Source organism: Lepidochelys olivacea, assembly GCF_965140295.1.
Source record: "Lepidochelys olivacea isolate rLepOli2 genome assembly, chromosome: 2".
Lineage (NCBI taxonomy): Eukaryota > Metazoa > Chordata > Testudines > Cheloniidae > Lepidochelys > Lepidochelys olivacea.
This window is the reverse complement of record NC_140412.1, coordinates 123,614,778-123,632,044: the sequence shown is the minus strand read 5'-3', so window position 1 is coordinate 123,632,044 and position 17,267 is coordinate 123,614,778. Positions and strand designations below refer to the sequence as shown.

Sequence of the window (17,267 nt, the reverse complement as noted above, 5' to 3'; positions counted from 1 at the left end):
CACATTATAGGCGAAGCTGGTAGCGCCACCTCCAGTTAAGGTTTCCCAACACTTCCATTTTCAGTTACTTATAAACTTTGTTAAATTTTTAACTGTTCAGGTTAAAATTTTCCATGCTGGCTGTCTGCCACAGGCTGAATTTTTGAGGAAAGTTGTACCCAAAATGGTTCTTCCATTTCTGAGAATGTGCTTAGGGGAAAATAGGTCATTTTGTCCATGTCAAAAAAATTCTTACAATCCTTTTGTTCTGCGGTTGTAAAACCCCTTTTTCCAAATTCAGCAGGAACATTGCAGCATAGGAACAGGAACATATGCTCATTTCTTGGAATTTTGCAGCTAAATTCCCCAAAGATTCCTTTTGTACTGGGTATGCACCATCCCCACAGAGCAACTCAGCATGCTCCATCCTGGGGCTGCAGTAACTGAGCAGGACTTTCCTAGTTGCTGCAGGTTACTGTGAAACCAGATGTTGGAACACAGTAGGGAGATTCTCTTCGGTGCTCTTAATCCCCTCCTGCCAACCCCACGCAGCAAGAGAGGAAATCTACCTACCATATTGACATGCAGAGGGCTGGAAATTGTGATGGAGGACAGGGTGAGTAGGCGCTGGGATGGTGGTAAGAACAGGAATCAGTGGGGTGGAAAGATGGGAAGGAGCAGAGGAGGTGGATAGGAATAGGGATGGAGCCATTGTTGAGAGTTTGGATTGTAACAGAGCACATGGAGGACAGAAGCAGAAGCGACTATAACCACTGAATATTCCCCTCCAGAGCCTGGAATGGAACCCAAGATTCTTGTGTGTGTCTCTCATCACCCACCTCTAGTGACTGCTCCACATACAGGATAACAACCTACTACTACCAGTTACTCCATTAGCTCATGTGGGAGAAGTCTGCTATGGATCTAAAGGTCTGAACCCTGATGGTGGCCCAGATAGAATATTATTTTTTCCAGGGTGTTTTTTTGTTTTGTTTTTTTTTGGGGGGTGGGGGGCAGTGGAGTTAAGAAATTATATTAAAAAACCCTATGTTAAAAGAATGCTAAGGTTGCACAGTCAAGCATTCAGAGGTTAGGAAATACCAGAATTAAGGTTTCCTGTTCCACTTTAGTTCAGCCCCCTTGTGTGTATGCATTGTGATGCAGTCTTTAATTACTTGATCATAAACTATTTTTTCCATAGGCTGAACCTGCTCTGGAGATGAATCAGGACTGTGTCGTAAAAGACAATGTTGACAATGTTCCTTGCAGAAGTTGAAAGTCATGGAGCGAATGCGGCAAGGAAATGCAGGAAAAGAAAGGATGATCTCCTGGAATGTCACGCTAAGAATCAGATTCTGTCCCTGCCTTTGCCACAGAGTTTCTATGTCTGAAACAAAAATTTTCACAGGTGGTTACTAATTGTGTGTTCCTCATTTTCTGAGACCCGAGACACCTGGAGCCAGATTTGCCAAAATGCTGAATGCTCAGAGCTGCCATTGAAGTTGATTGGAGCTGTACTACAAAACATATGAAGTGCTATGTAATGCTAAGTACTCTAAAATGGTCAGGCTCTAGGTATCTTAAATTGGGTAACCAAAATTAGTGAACTCTTAACAAATTTAGCCTTAATCCCCAGCTGAAAAAATGGGGACAGTAATACCTCTTATTGTCACAGAGCTGTTATGATGAATTTATCAGTGTGTATGAAGCACCATATACTATGGTGAATTCCCATAACAAAATCAACAAGAAGTCCGGTGGCACCCTAAACACTAACAGATTTATTTGGGCATAAGCTTTCGTGGGTAAAAAACCCACTTCTTCACCCACAAAAGCTTATGTTCAAATAAATCTGTTAGTCTTTAAGGTGCCACTGGATTCCTCGTTGTTTTTGTGGATACAGACTAACACGGCTACCCTCTGATACTTGAAAATCCAGAAGTATTAATAATTTTATATTCAGGGATAGGTGTGGATGATGTGGCATAAATAAGGTTTCATTAAATGTAGAGGATAAAAATAAATGTTAAATAACTACCCATTCACTGAATGATGCAGGAGTCCTGTGGTAAAAAAAATGAATTGCCATGTAACTTAAGATGGTGTCAGAATGCACAAAGCAGCTGAATTAAGATAGCACAGAGACCTTAATTCTGGCATTCCCTAACTTCTGAGTTCATGACTTTGTAATCTGAATCTCATGCTCAAATAAATTGGTTAGTCTCTAAGGTGCCACAAGTCCTCCTTTTCTTTTTGCGGATACAGCCTAACACGGCTGCTTGGTTTGTGTGGGGGGGGGGGAGGGGGAAAGAAAACCTGGATTTGTGCTGGAAATGGCCCAACTTGATTATCATACACATTGTAAGGAGAGTGATCACTTTAGATAAGCTATTACCAGCAGGACACTGGGGTGGGAGGAGGTATTTTTTCATGCTTCGTGTGTATATAAAAAGATCTTCTACACTTTCCACAGTATGCATCCGATGAAGTGAGCTGTAGCTCACGAAAGCTTATGCTCAAATAAATTGGTTAGTCTCTAAGGTGCCACAAGTCCTCCTTTTCTTTTTGCGAATACAGACTAACACGGCTGTTACTCTGAACTCTGAAACCTGACATTTAAATATAATGTAATTACAAACTCAATTTCATCATTAATAATGTGTGGAATAACTAACACTGTGCTTCCTGGGTGATTGTCATTCACAGCCATATGCTGTATGTATCATTCTTTTTCTTCCACTGGGATGCAGAAAGAGGTATTTTAATTATCCTTTAACTTTATTTTCATATACAGAAATGCTATTGTTTTTCTAATGAGTAAGCCAAGATTGATTAAAAAATCAATTATATTTAAATCGGTAATAGCAGATTGATATTCAAAAATCAGATTTTAAAATCAGAGTTTGCAGTTTTATAGCACCTGTAGAGGAGCATCTCAAATCACTTTACAACCAAGGGTAGGTGTCATTATCCCCCTTTTACAGAGATGGAAACTGAAACAAAGAGATCTGAGGTGTCTTGCCCAAGATTAGAGTGGGACCTCGTAGGGAGTAGAATCCAAATGCCCCAAAGAGCAGCCCTATATTCAACCCACTGCACCATGCTACCTCCCATATTTAGACTTGTTTAAATATAATTATTCCCTTTAACTAGCAATTTATAGTCATATGACATGGAAAATACAAGTACAAGCAAATGTAATGGGTGTGCACATTTATCTGAATAAAAATAATTTGTTATGCTGGTTTTTAAAAGTAAATTAAACAGTGGACGGAGGACTTCAGGCAAGCTGCCAATGTGGCCTCCAGAGCTGCAGCAGTTGGGTCATACGACTTCAAAAGGGAAAAGAAACAACAGCAACAGCCTAACTCATTTTATTTGCAGCTGATCTGAGCTGGCAAAAGACATAGCATCTACTGGAATATTCACTGTATATTACTTTTTTTTTTTTAAAGGATCAAATTTATCAGTCACTATTCAGAATATAATGTTTAAAAAAATCACATAGATAATAAGGTAAAAATATTAGTTAACACAGTGGTTCTCAACCAGGGGTACATGTACCACTGGGGGTGTGCAGAGGTCTTCCAGGGAATGTAACAACTCTTCTAGATATTTACCTAGTTTTACAATAGGCTACATAAAAAGCACTAGCAAAGTCAGTACAAACTAAAATTTCATATAGACAATGACTTGTTTATACTGTTCTCTATACTATACACTGAAATGTAAGTACAGTATTTAGATTCCAGTCAATTTATTTTATAATGATATGATAAAAATGAGAAAGTAAGCAATGTTTCAGTAACAGTGTGCTGTGACACTTTTGTATTGTTATGTCTGATTTTTGTAAGCAAGGAGTTTTTAAGTGAGGTGTAACTTGCAGTACACAAGACAAATCAGACTCCTGAAAGGAATGCAGTGGTCTGAAAGGTTGAGAGCCACTGATCTAACAGGTGTAGTCAGCAATTGTTGCATGCTATACAAGCTCTTTTGCCCTAGCAAGGTAAACTTAATTCCCATCATGCCTCATCATCTGAGAGCAGAGATTGCAACTACTGGGGTTACTGAATAAATCATCATCTTGCTTTCAGCCAGTGGGATCCTGTTGAACATTCCAAGCACTCGAACCTTGCCATCGTTTTATGATTTAGTCATTTTTTAAGTTCAATTGTGGAGAAGTAACTTGATCAGAGCACTGCAGTGTTTGCTGTTTTGGTATCAGACTCACAGAGCTTTGTGTAGAATGTACTGTGCAGAGCAATATGGTATTAATAGTGCTACATTTATTTATAATGATAACAAGAACATCGAGTTACAATAACAAAGAATTAAAAACAGCAAGAGTTTTGGAAGGGATAGAAGAAATCTGATTTCAAGGCATACACCAGTCTCTAATAGATTAGGGTTAGGAAGGAGCTTTCCCTGTGGGCAGGTTATCCCATGCCTGCCTACTTCAGGATTTCTTGCACCTTCCTCTGATGCATCTGGTACAAGCCACTGTCAGGGAAATAACTACATAGAACATTGGTCTGGTCCACTGTGGCAATTCCTGTGTTCCTGTGTATAATATAAATACACTAGATGAGAGTATCCATGGTATTAGTACACAATAAAGAAGTGAAATAAACTAGTAGTTTTCCCACCTCCCACAGGGTACCATACACTTCCCAAATCCCCTACACACATACATGTCTGACCCACTGGTCAACATATCCCTCTCTGTGCCCAATCCACAGAAGATGTGAGTCGCTTCCAGCTTGACAGCCTAACTCTTTAGGTCAAGCTGAAGAAACTCATACTCTAGCTGTGGAGGACCCCAGTTCAATCCCTGGGGTCAAGGTGGCATCTATCAAATAAGTAGAGGCTCTCAGCAGTATGAATCTTAGATGAGCTCCACTTACGTGACAGCTGCTATCTTGACACAGATGATTGAACCAGAGACATCCAAATCTCAAAGTCTGAGTTTAAAGCTGTAGCTGGGGCTGTAACAAACATATTTTCTGTGAATTGGAGTACAGACAGAGGAGCATAACACACCCTAACCCATGGGTTCCACATACACCCCAGGTTTGCCTCCAGAGTCCCAGCACACTTACATCCTACTCCTAGGTCTGAAAGAATCCCTCACTTTCAGCTTAGCCTAACGGCAGGTGTACACTTGAAAAGGTTTACCAGCATATCTACCAATATAACTATATTGGCAAGCCCTCCCAGTGGGCACAGCTTACCCCAGGGGAAAAGTACTTTTGTCAGTATATCTTATACCAGTCCCCCAAACAAAGTAAGCCATACCAGCAAAAGCACATTTATGGCAGTATTACTGTGTCTACCCTAGGGCTTTTGTCAATATAGAAACATCACCCTAAAACAAACAAACAAACAAACAAACAAACCACCACTCTGACATTGCCATACCAGCAAAGGTTTCTAGTGTAGACTTGGTCTAAGATAATGCTGGGGGAAGAATGGGGTGGGTGGGAGGAACCATGTTCTCCCACATTTCCAACTTTGAGAGAACATTTGGAGCTTAATCCCATCTTCCCAGAACATACCAAATTGCCATTGAAATCAGAGACCAACATCTGTAAAACATCCCTGGGGCCAAAGCACCTGATGCACACATGGGTTGGCACACACCAACACCCTTGCACAAATCCAACCCCAACTTATACATGCACTTTTTCACAAACACTTTTCCTTGTGCATCCAAAATACCAAGGCCTAAGTTGGGAAAGTCGGTTCTGGACTGAGATGGTTTGCCTGCCACTTTTCACAAAAATCTTAGGAAATTGAACTCTACTTAAACCATAATTTAGATAAAATTTGGGGATCAGATTGGCCGATGAAGATTCCATGTCCTGTAATTATCTTCCAGTTAGCGATCTCTATAACAGTCTCTTCCCTAATAAGGTCTCTTCACCATATAACATGCTTTTCAAATTAATTTTATACCTCTTATGATTTCTTCTCAGCTATTTTAATGACCCTGGGGTAGCTAGTAGGAAGGGACAAATTACAAATTCATTAACATCTGTACAGTTAACATCTGTACATTAACAAAGTACAGTACTTTGAAGAGCAAAAAGGCCAGGTCAGGAGCTAAGTATTATTACTCAGCTTTAACTATGAAAGCTGCTATTGCGTCTCTATAATACATTTTTGTATCGTTAGTTCCTCAGAAGTTTTAGGCAGGGAGCTGATCTTATCCCAGAAACTTTCTCTTCCTTTTTCCCCCTGCTGTTCTCTAGGGAGGCTTTATGAAGCCACTTCTGTTCTATGCCACGCCTGCTCTCTGTTAACTTCACTCAAAGAAACTCTAGTGAGACAGGACTCAATTCCTCACAAAACATTCAGGGCTTGGCTACACTTGCGAGTTACAGCGCAATAAAGGAGCTCCGGGCGCCCTAGCTCACTCCCCGTCCACACTGGCAAGGCACGTAGAGAGCTCTGACTCCGCGGCTACAGCGCTCCTGGTACTCCACCTCGGCGAGTGGAATAACGTTTGCTGCGCCCCCGCTGGAGCGCCACAGCACCAGTGTGGACACCCTGGTCTGTTAGTACGCTCTGATCGGCCTCCAGAAGTGTCCCACAATGCCTGTTCTAGCCACTCTGGTCATCACTTTGAACTCTACTGCCCTGCCCTCAGGTGACCAACCATCAGACCCGCCCTTTAAATTCTCTGGGAATTTTGAAAATCCCCTTCCTGTTTGCTCAGCCAGGCGTGGAGGGCTCTCAGTGCATCTTTCCAGGTGACCATGCCTCCACGCGCCAGGCGATCCCCAGTCTGGAGCAATGGGGAGGAGCTGGACCTCATCAGTGTTTGTGGGGAGGAAGCTGTCCAGTCCCAGCTGTGCTCCAGCCACAGGAATTACAGTATCTTTGGGCAGATATCAAGGGCCATGCTAGGAAGGGGCCACGACCGGGATGCACTACAGTGCAGGGTGAAAGTGAAGGAGCTGCAGAATGCCTACCGCAAAGCCCATGAGGCAAACAGCCGCTCTGGTGCTGCCCCCGCCACCTGCCATTTCTACAAAGAGCTGGACGTGATACTTGGGGCGACCCCACATCCCTGCGGAGTACCACCATGGACACCTCAGAGGTCAGTGCAACAAGGCAGGAGAAGAAGAAGGAGCAGCAGCAAAGCGGGAGCGAGGATCGCTAGATGCATGCAGTCAGGAGCTGTTCTCAAGCCAGGAGGAAGGTAGCCAGTCGCAGCAGCCAGTGCTTGGGGAAGGACAAACACCAGAGGAGGTGCCCAGTAAGCGGCTTTTATTTTGGGAAGGAAGTTATTCCATGTGGGCTCTTGGGGCGAGGAGGTTATGGCTGCATGCATGCCTAGATGCGGAATAGGGTATTGATGTGCTCTCTCACATCACGGTAATTGGCCTCAGTGATCTCGTCAAAGGTCTCAGTCAGAACTTGGGCAATGCACTTGCGCAGATTTTTCAGGAGAGCCACTGTTGTCCTCATCCCAGTAAGGCTAACTTGTCCACGCCACTGTGCCATGAGGGGCAAGGGGACTATTGCTACACACACGCAAGCTGCATATGGGCCAGGGCAGAAGCTGCATTTCAGTAGAAGACCCTCCCTTGATTCCCTGGTCACCCTCAGCAGCGAGATATCTTCCAGGATGAACTCCTGTGGAAAATGTGGGGACATTCAGCATAGGGGCCCCCTGCAGCTGTTGGCTCTCCCCAAGGCACAGAAACCCAGAGGACAGTACAGCCATAAAACAATCAGTCACACTTGACCCTGTGCTTATTCACCATTTTGGGGCTCCCGTGCATTATGTGCGCTTGCTTTGGGACAGGCAAATTATACTGTTGTGTAGACTGTGCTTGCCTTTGAATATGGCGGAATCATTGCTCTGTCTGGTGTGAACAATGCTGCCTCTGTTAAGTGTTGCATTTTGCTTTTACAGATGCTTGAGATCTCAGCCGTCCATGTTATCACCAGCCGAGAGGCTGCAAAGAATCGGGAAGAGACCATGTAGAAGCAAAGAGGGCATGCTGCATGAAGTCATGCAGCACTCCCTTAATGAAAATCAAAAAGTGCAGGAGTGGTGGGAGAGTGAAAGGAGGGTCCGCCAGCAGAATGCGGATCGCCAGCACCAAAGCACAGAGCGGCTGATAACCATCATGAAGCACCAAACGGACTCGATCCAGGCGCTCGTAGCCATGCAGGTGGAGCACTACCGCGCCCGCCCCTCCCTGCAGCCCTTGTCCCAAATCTCTTTTCCTTGTGCCCCCATGTCACCTCCAACCCACTTTCCCCAACATCCGGGTTCTTACCGCCACCCACTGCCTCCAACAGCTGTAGCTTCACCACCCAGCCCTGAAAACTACGACCTTTATCCACTGCACTCAACCCCCATCACCATGCAGTATAGCCATCCTGAAGTGCTGTACGCATTGCACAGCACTCCAGACAGGACATACGCAAATCTGTGACTGTACCGTTCTCCACCCCACCCCACCCCACCCCACCCCCTTGTCCTTTGTGTTTCCCAAGCAGTTGTGTTGTGTTTTTTTTCAATAAATTGATTTTTTTGACTTTGAAAACATTCTTTATTATTGCATAATGTAAAAGAAACCTTAGCCCAGGAAAGCAACAGGCACGGCAAGTCAGTGTATCATACGTAGCAAACACAGATTCCTACCCCACTTCACTCCCGTGCAGGGCACCACACCAGACATTACTGTTGGCTTTCAGAGTCAAATTGCTCCCTCAAGGCATCCCTAATCCTTGCAGCCCCGCTCTGGGCCCCTCTAATAGCCCTGCTCTCTGGCTGTTCAAATTCAGACTCCAGGTGTTGAACCTCCGAGTTCCATGCCTGAGTGAATCTTTCACCCTTCCCTTCACAAATGTTATGGACGGTACAGCACGCGGATATAATCGCAGGGATGCTGTTATCGGCCAGGTCCAACTTCCCATGCAGAGAGCACCAGCGACCCTTTAAATGGCCAAAAGCACACTCCACAGTCATTCTGCACCAGCTCAGCCTGTTGTTGAACTGCTCCTTGCTGCTGTCAAGGCTCCCTGTGTAGAGTTTCATGAGCCACAGCATCCAAGGATCACAATGGGCATTTCAACTTCCCCTACCGTGATCTTCTGGTCTGGGAAAAAAGTCCCAGCTTGCAGCTTCCTGAACAGGCCAGTGTTCCAAAAGATGCGTGTGTCATGCACCTTTCTGGGCCAGCCTGCGTTAAGGTCAATGAAACGCCCACGGTGATCCACAAGTGCCTGAAGAACCATAGAGAAATAGCCCTTCCAATTAACTTACTCGGAGGCTAGGTGGGCTGGTGCCAGAATTGGAATATGCGTCCCATCTATCGCCCCTCCGCAGTTAGGGAAACCCATTTGTGCAAAGCCAGCCATAATGTCATGCACGTTACCCGGAGTCATGTTCTTCTGAGCAGGATGTGATTAATGGCCCTGCAAACTTGCATCAACACAATTCCAACGGTCAACTTCCCCACTCCAAACTGGTTAGCGACCAATCGGTAGCTGTCTGGAGTTGCCAGCTTCCAGATTGCAATAGCCACCCCTCCTCCACCATCAGGCAGCTCTCAATCTCGTGTCCTTGCGCCGCAGTGTGGGGGCGAGCTCAGCACACAGTCCCATGAAAGTGGCTTTTCTCATCCGAAAGTTCTGCAGCCACTGCTCATCATCCCAGACTTGCATGACGATGTGATCCCACCACTCAGTGCTTGTTTCCTGAGCCCAAAAACAGCATTCCACAATGGTGAGCATGTCTGTGCATGCCACAAGCAAACTTGAGTTGTTTGCATTACTCGAGTCGATATCATCGTCGGAGTCCTCACTGTCACTTTGGATCTTAAGGAATAACTCAACTGCCAAAAGTGACGCACTGGCGAGACTCATCAGCATACTCTTCAGCACTTCGGGCTCCATTCCCGCAGACTGAAAGGGAAGACAGACCGCGCAGTACAAAGACTGTTGAAAGATGGCGCCAAATGTGGATGGAAGCAAAGGGAATGCTGGGGTGCGAAACGATGCATCACGGGGCATTGGGACAGGACCCAGAATGCCCTGCACTCCCCACCCCCTTCCCACAAGTCACAGCGCCAGAATGGGAAGAGGTGCTGTGTGGGATAGCTGCCCACAATGCACCGCTCCCAATGCCACTGCAAGTGCTGCAAATGTGACCACGCCAGTGCGCTGTCAGCTGTCAGTGTGGACAGACTGCAGCGCTTTCCCTGCTGCACTCTACGAAGGCAGGTTTAACTCACAGCGCTCTACATCTGCAAATGTAGCCATGCCCTCGGTGTGGAACCTTCCTCGGGTCTATATCTTCTACGGCTCTTTTGGGATTGTTTAGATCTGATCCCCAACCTGCATACCTAACCCACTGATGGAGTTTTCACCCCATAGAACTCTTAGTGCTTGCTCTCAGTTCTGGTGCAGTGAGTGGGTGCCTTGGAAACCCTGGCTGGCAATCAGAGTCACAAGCATTTTTTTTTTTTAAATCACCTGTTTAAAATGTTAGATCCTGGATAATCAACTTAAGAAGATGAAAGCTGAGAAGGTTTTTAATGCTGTTTTCTTTGACAGAAGATTGTGCAACACAGTCACATCCGTTTCAAAGGCTTCCACTCCCCTCCTCACAGAGCTGAGCAGCAGAACAGCGATTTGTATAGAAAATGGCATCAGCAAAGAAGGCAGGCAACTCTTGATAGGCTCAAAAACAGCTGTGGAATTTCTGTAGAGGATCTATATATTGTGGAGGGGGAAAGGTCCAGGCTCAGATCTAGTCTGCAACCCACACGATAGCAGCAGCTAGAGGTAGAATCTTAAAAACAGTACAGAATTTGAGTTGTGCTGGGATCCCATGTTTTTGAAAATACTCCTCATGTTCTGCCAAAAGCAAAATCAACGGGCCCAACTCTGCAACCCTTACTCAAGTTGGCTGCTAAATAAATGGTTTTGTTTGCTCGTTTTAAGTAAATGTCAGTTATCCCCGTGTCACAGATGGAGGGCCTGGTCCTGAAAGCATTCTCTATTACTATTTAATGTTTATATTACAGTAGTGCCAGAAACCCTAATCAGTATCAAGGCCCCATTCTGCTAAGCACTGTACTAGTATAGAAATAGATACAGTCCATGCCCAAAGACTTGCAGTCTGTGATCTTGACCCTGAAAATACATGAGCACAAGATCAATTTTACACAATTTTCTATCTCCCTACCTTCAGTGGGACTATTCACCTGGGTAAAGTCTTAAATGTGCTTAAATGTCTAGTAGATTGGAACTTACGAAAGACCCTGCTGAAACGCCATGCAGAATTACCAGTAGCAGCCCTACATGAAGAGCACTTCCAGGAGCAGGCCTGGAGGAACTGAGACTCAGAGAAGCTAGCAATGTTGAACACACAAGTGAATAAGTGTCAGAGCCAGAATTAGAACACCGAAGTCCATGCCTCCCAGCTCCAGACTCAGCTGGCTAAGCCTTGGATTCTCTTATGATGAGCAGCCTGTTCTATGTTATTACATGATCCATATAATTTACACACACAATACACAGATTGAAATAATATTTATTATCCTTCATGGCATCAGGATACCTAATCTGGACATTCCAAAGCACTGGCCGATGCTTCCAGGGAAACTATTTGATGTGCAAACCATACTTTTGTCTGGTGTGGCTGAAACAACTTTTCCCGTACAAAACAACGGCCCCCATTTTTCTTGCCAGCTGTACCAACTGTCACCTTTAAAAATTGACGGACGTTACAGGTGAAGCACTGAACTCTTCATTGAGTTCTTTACTTTTATTGTAAATGAAGGTATGTGTGTGTGGGGCGGAGGGCATTTTCCACAGATCTATGCCCTGACAATGTTGTGAATGGCAACAATACAAAACGGTTATAACTCTACAGTCCTCAACAGTGGTTCCTTTCATATTTACCTTCTCATTCAAGTTAGCAAAACCATAATTACAATGCTAAGGACAGCATTTTCAAGAGCAGGAGAGCGAAAAAATGTTGTCATTGTCCCATGAGTTATATATTATTTCAGTCTCAACAGGCACTTCAGAAAGGCCTATGACCTCAACCTGGACATATAGGTTGACAGAAAGACCTGTGCATATATTGAGTCTGAAGGTTACAAATATTTTTAAATGGCTTACAGACAACCCCAACACTTAAGCAAATGTCAGTCAGAACAGAATTACTGTGCTTGTTTGAAGAGGAGCAAAACAGAACATGGACCATATTTCTGAAAGGGAGAAGAAGAGATTTACTGAGAGAACAAGGAGCTGACGATGAATTTCAGCATTTTATAGTTGAATTAAGGGGTCTTATCAAAAGCCTGCTTTCTTTGTTCTCTTTCTTTTGCCACACACACAACTAATAGCTCCCCAAAGAACAACTTATTACATACAAATCTTTCACTGTGTTTTAAGCAAAACCACAATTAAATTTTTTAAAAGGCAAACAGTGAATTACTTCCAAGAAAAGTCATGCCAACAAATAGCATAGCTGAAACAAAGCACTTTGGTGCTAGTCCTTGGTAACATTTGTAGACCATATTTTTGGCAATGCTGCCTTTCCAAAGAGGCAATTTCTAATTTGACAAGAACAAAGCCAAATTCTGTCACTATTAACATATTTAACCTTTTATTCTTTTATTATTGTCCGTTAAAAAATAATGCTTAAAACCCATCAAAACGTTTTAATAGGAAGGATGGGTTTGAGTTACTGGATATTTTCTCCCTAAATGGCATTAGGAGAAAAATAAAGGAAAAAAGAGATCAGTCTCTAAAGTCATCTGGATTTTTTGCTCAGCAAACCTCACTTAAACAACGTTGATGCAACCACAGACATCACCCAGACAGAGTTCAATACAATCTCCACGCATTGCACTACTCCACAGACATGAGCACTGACAGTTACCGATAGCGAGCGTATTTTTGTATTACCTGAATCTCTCATTGCGTCTCCTTTCTCCCTTTCTGCAGGATGATATCAAGTGGAAAATGTTCAATGGTTTGCAGGCAGGAGGCGACAACCAGGAAGCACAGTTGTGACAGAGCTTTGTTCTGCCTGCAGTGAATTACACGCAGCAAGGGTTAGACAGCAGCAAATTCTGAAATCAAAGCATCCTTTTAGCCTGGATCTAGAACTATGTTTCAGGGGTGCAAGGAGGCGGGGTGTGACATGCTTCCAGATTCATTCAGACTAGAAATAAAAATAATGAAAAAAAAATCGATTCCCTGTCTCCAAGTTCCCCTTTTTTGAAAGCAGCCTCCCCTTTAGCAACTCCCTCAGTGCCGAAAAGGGAAACAAACACCCTGTGGCTATTCCATGTGAGAGTTGATGGGTATAGGAGGCAGTTACACAGATAACACATGCACGCACACACCAACGGATCAGCTGGCATTTCAGACATCGCTTTACCATCCCTACCACTGTCCCTCCCCTCTTTTAACAGGCTAAGCCCCTTTTTAAAGCCTCACCCTTCCCGAACACAGGAAACATGCAAAGCCTACCCCCTCCCCCCAGATTGCAGGGCTTGTCTCCCCCCTAAGCTCCGGCTCCTTGCCTTGCCCTTCCAGCGATCATTTCACCCCTGCCAAGCAGAATCGGCCAGATGAGAAGCCCTAACCCTCTGTCTCTTCTCCTCCTGGAGGCCCCTCCTCGGGAGAAAGGGCTGGAGATAGAAAGCCCAGCTGGCTGGAGATAACAACCCCTCGGTGAAGAAACTATTTCTTTAGGCAAGGCCCGGGGGGCAGGAAGGAAATGCAGCCCCCCGTGCCGCTAGAGACAAGGGGGAAGGTGGTGGGCGGAGGGGCTGGCTTCAGCCAGGGCTCAAGGAGGCATCTGAGGACACCACCGACTCAGCCAGATGGCTGTCACCCCACGCCAGAGCCGGCACTCCCCCGCCCCATCACCCCCCTGCCCCGACACACCAGCAGCCCGACCTAGTTCCGCCCGCCGCTGAGCGGGGCGAGAGATTCCCCGCACCCTCCTCTGCAACTCCGCTTCCCAACACCACACACACACACACACACACGCTGCAGCCGAGAACCAGCCCTGCCCGTGAGTCACGGGGGGGGCCCTCGGAAACCACGAGCTGGCGGCTGCTGGGGAAGGCTCCCTCGCACACACCGGCAGGAAGAAGACGGGGGTGCAAGAAGCACACTGACCTGCTTTTCTTTTATTTCGGGCTGCTCGCCCGACGACACAAGCCGCGTCTGCCCCCCCCCCACCCCTCTGCGCCCCTGCCCGCGCCTCTGGCGGTGCCCCGCGCTGCCGGGCCAGCCCCGGGCACCCTGCTGGCGGCGCGCTGGCCTCGCAGACGGCCGGGAGCAGCGCTCACCAGGCTGGGGAGGGAAGGGCAGGAGAGCGGCTCTTTGCTTTTGAAACACACGTGGGCTCGCACGCCCGATCGCAGCCTCCTCCCCACACAGGGAGCGAGCCCCCCTTCCCGCTCCCTCCTCAGTCTCACAGCGGGCACCAAACCGCAGCGGGAGCCCTCCCGGCCTTACCCCCCCACCCCCCAGAGGCGGGCACGGCGGGGGCCGAGGAGACTCCGCCCCTAGGGCCCGCCCCCTTCTTTCCCCCCCTGCCCTGCCCTGCCCTGCCCCGGCAGCCTGTGGTTGGCAGCAGCGATCCCCCCGCCAGGGGTGGCGGGGGAGCGGTCAGGTGTGGCAGCCCCACGGGCAAGGAATTATAATGGTCGCCCGGTGAGCCATTCCTGCCGGGCGATGCCATAATAAAATCCTAGCGTGCTGAGGAGCAATCAAAAGCAAATCACCATCTCCTAAGACAGGCTTTTATTTTCCCTGGCAGGCAAGTGTGTCTTAAGATCCAAAAGGTACCAGCAGCCTCAGGAGGGCTTGTTTGGCCAGTTGCGGCTGCAGGTTGTGTTTTCCGGCTGTGTGTGTGTGTGGGGGGGGGGGGGAGCTGAGCAGCAGCAGCGGGGGAGCCCCGGCCTGGGCAACGGGGTATGTGGGGTGGGGAGCCCGGGCTGGGACTTCTGTCTCCTCTCTCCAAAGCGCTTTGCAGGCCAGGGAGAACTTACCCAGGCTACGGTAAAAGTACAGGACCCTTCAGCACTGCTGCTCTCAAACAACCCCCTGCCTAAAAGCCTGGGGGGAAGAGTCATACAAAGGGAATCCTGGTCCCCACTGTGCAGACGAGAAACAGAGGGGTTAAGAGGCCTGCTTCTGGTCACACAGCAACTGTGTGGCGGAAATAGAAAGAGAAGGCAAGGGTTCTTTCTCTGAGTTTGCTTCTCTGGGCAATGCTGCTAGGCAAAGTGCAGGGGTGGAGAATAGAGCGGCCAGAAGGGCTACTATTTATAGGGGCTATTTATAACTTTTTCGCTTGGGGAACTGTAATAACCTGAGGTTTTAAGATATATTTTTATTGCTTTTTAATAGGGAAAGGATGATGGCACTTTCTAAAAAAAATACTTAGCTAGTGTGTGTTAGGTATTCCCTTCAGTGCCTGATCTACAGAGGGTATGGGTCTGCTCTAGCTCTCAGCTTAAATTAGGCTCCCACATTATAGAGTCTATTGCTTTTCACTTTGGAGGTCCCCAGCCAACATGGCAGTCATCACATCACTGTCGATGTACATTAAAACAACAGAAGAAACAGATACAGGACCCAGTGCTGCTTACTCAGAAAACAATCCTATTTCCACCAGTGGCTGGGGACAAATGTGTTCAGATGTCTTGGCATCACACATGAGGTCAGCTAGTGTGAAACAAGAAAGTCCATAAATTATCAGATAATTAATTAAGATAAAAGAAAAGGAGTACTTGTGGCACCTTAGAGACTAACCAATTTATTTGAGCATAAGCTTTCGTGAGCTACAGCTCACTTCATCGGTAGCTTCACTTCACTGTAGCTCACGAAAGCTTATGCTCAAATAAATTGGTTAGTCTCTAAGGTGCCACAAAAAGAAAAGGAGTACCACAGACTACAGCTCACTTGATCGGATGCTCAGGAAAGCTTATGCTCAAATAAATTGGTTAGTCTCTAAGGTGCCACAAGTACTCCTTTTCTTTTTGCGAATACAGACTAACACGGCTGTTACTCTGAAACCTGTTAATTAAGATAAGTTTCTCCTCTGTCCCTTGAAGAAGTTCAATATTGTGGAATACATTCATCTTCCAAAGACAGAGTTGCTTCTGATGTGATGATGGCAAGTTCCAGGGAACTAGATCTACAGACATATTAGTATGACCCCAAGAGCACCCTACGGCCAGAGGTCAAGGGGTTCCCTGGTACGTAGCATTGAGTCTCAGCTGGCCTGACCAGTCCAGTGCACCCCAGGCACTGTCATGACATTTATTTAAGAGGTGTCTTGTAATGTATCACTGGGAGACTAGTAACTCACTGATCAACAATATTCTTGTGTGAAGTACATATGGTTCACATGCAACAAAGGATAGAGATGTGCTGGAATGGAAATATATTCCTCCAATCTGTTTGGCAGATAGTGCCTACCCCAGATGGCCCTAAAAAGAATGCTGTTTCACAGACAACGCTGTGTCTCCTATGTAAATTAAGCAAGGTGTGACCAAAGATAATGAAAAGCACATTTACATGCAAAGTAAACAAAGCAAGAAAGTGAGGGAAAATGACTACTGAACAATCTCCATGGGGGATGGAGACTGCACCTTCCAGGAAGCCTTCCTGTCTCCTTTGACAGGGTCTATGAACTTGGAGAAGATGAAGAGAAGACAAAAGGCCATTTTGTCATCCTTCACCTGAGGAGACAAAGAACCAAGCAATTTGGGCTCCGTGCTGGATCCTGGCTAAAGGCTCACCAGCCGTGCTGGAAGAATGACTTTGGCGAGGAAACTACTTTGCATAAATGAGGCTAGTTTGTTAAGTGAGATTTTAGTCTTAGAAGTTTCAGAGTAATAGCCGTGTTAGTCTGTATCCGCAAAAAGAAAAGGAGGACTTGTGGCACCTTAGAGACTAACCAATTTATTTGAGCATGAGCTTTCCTGAGCTACAGCTATTTTTACTTTTGCTTGTTTGTAACCATTTCTATCCCTATCTCTTCTGCTTGGTATCACCTAAATCTGTGTTCTGTTGTTACTAAGCTTGTTTTACTTTGTGTTAACCTTAGTAAAGCTAACAGGTTACGGTGTACTGTCTCTTTAAAGAACCAGCAAACTTGATTAGGTTTTGTGAGTGTTACTAGTGAGAGGGGCTAAGCGCTGCAGGTAAACATTTTTGGGGAGCACCCGCGGCTGGAAGGATTGTGGAGGTCCCCCCTGGAAGAAACTGGGTGATAGAAG

The 17,267-nt window shown here is 46.1% G+C and overlaps 1 protein-coding gene across 9 annotated transcripts in view; it reads right to left on the bottom strand.

Annotated features, from left to right (window-relative positions):
• Positions 1–14,430, bottom strand: part of RNF152 (ring finger protein 152) — a 204,580-nt gene extending 190,150 nt beyond the window's left edge. For 2 of the 9 annotated variants that reach the window (XR_014710470.1, XR_014710471.1), the window contains exon 1: positions 12,925–13,401. The gene's annotated coding sequence lies outside the window, so the exon portion shown is untranslated. Of the gene's footprint in view, positions 1–12,924; positions 13,402–13,547; positions 13,826–13,926; positions 14,014–14,151; positions 14,207–14,324 lie in introns of those variants that run through there. The other 7 variants (XM_084620974.1, XM_084620969.1, XM_084620970.1 and 4 more) reach the window with 7 other exon arrangements.
• Between the last annotated feature and the right edge of the window lie 2,837 nt (positions 14,431–17,267).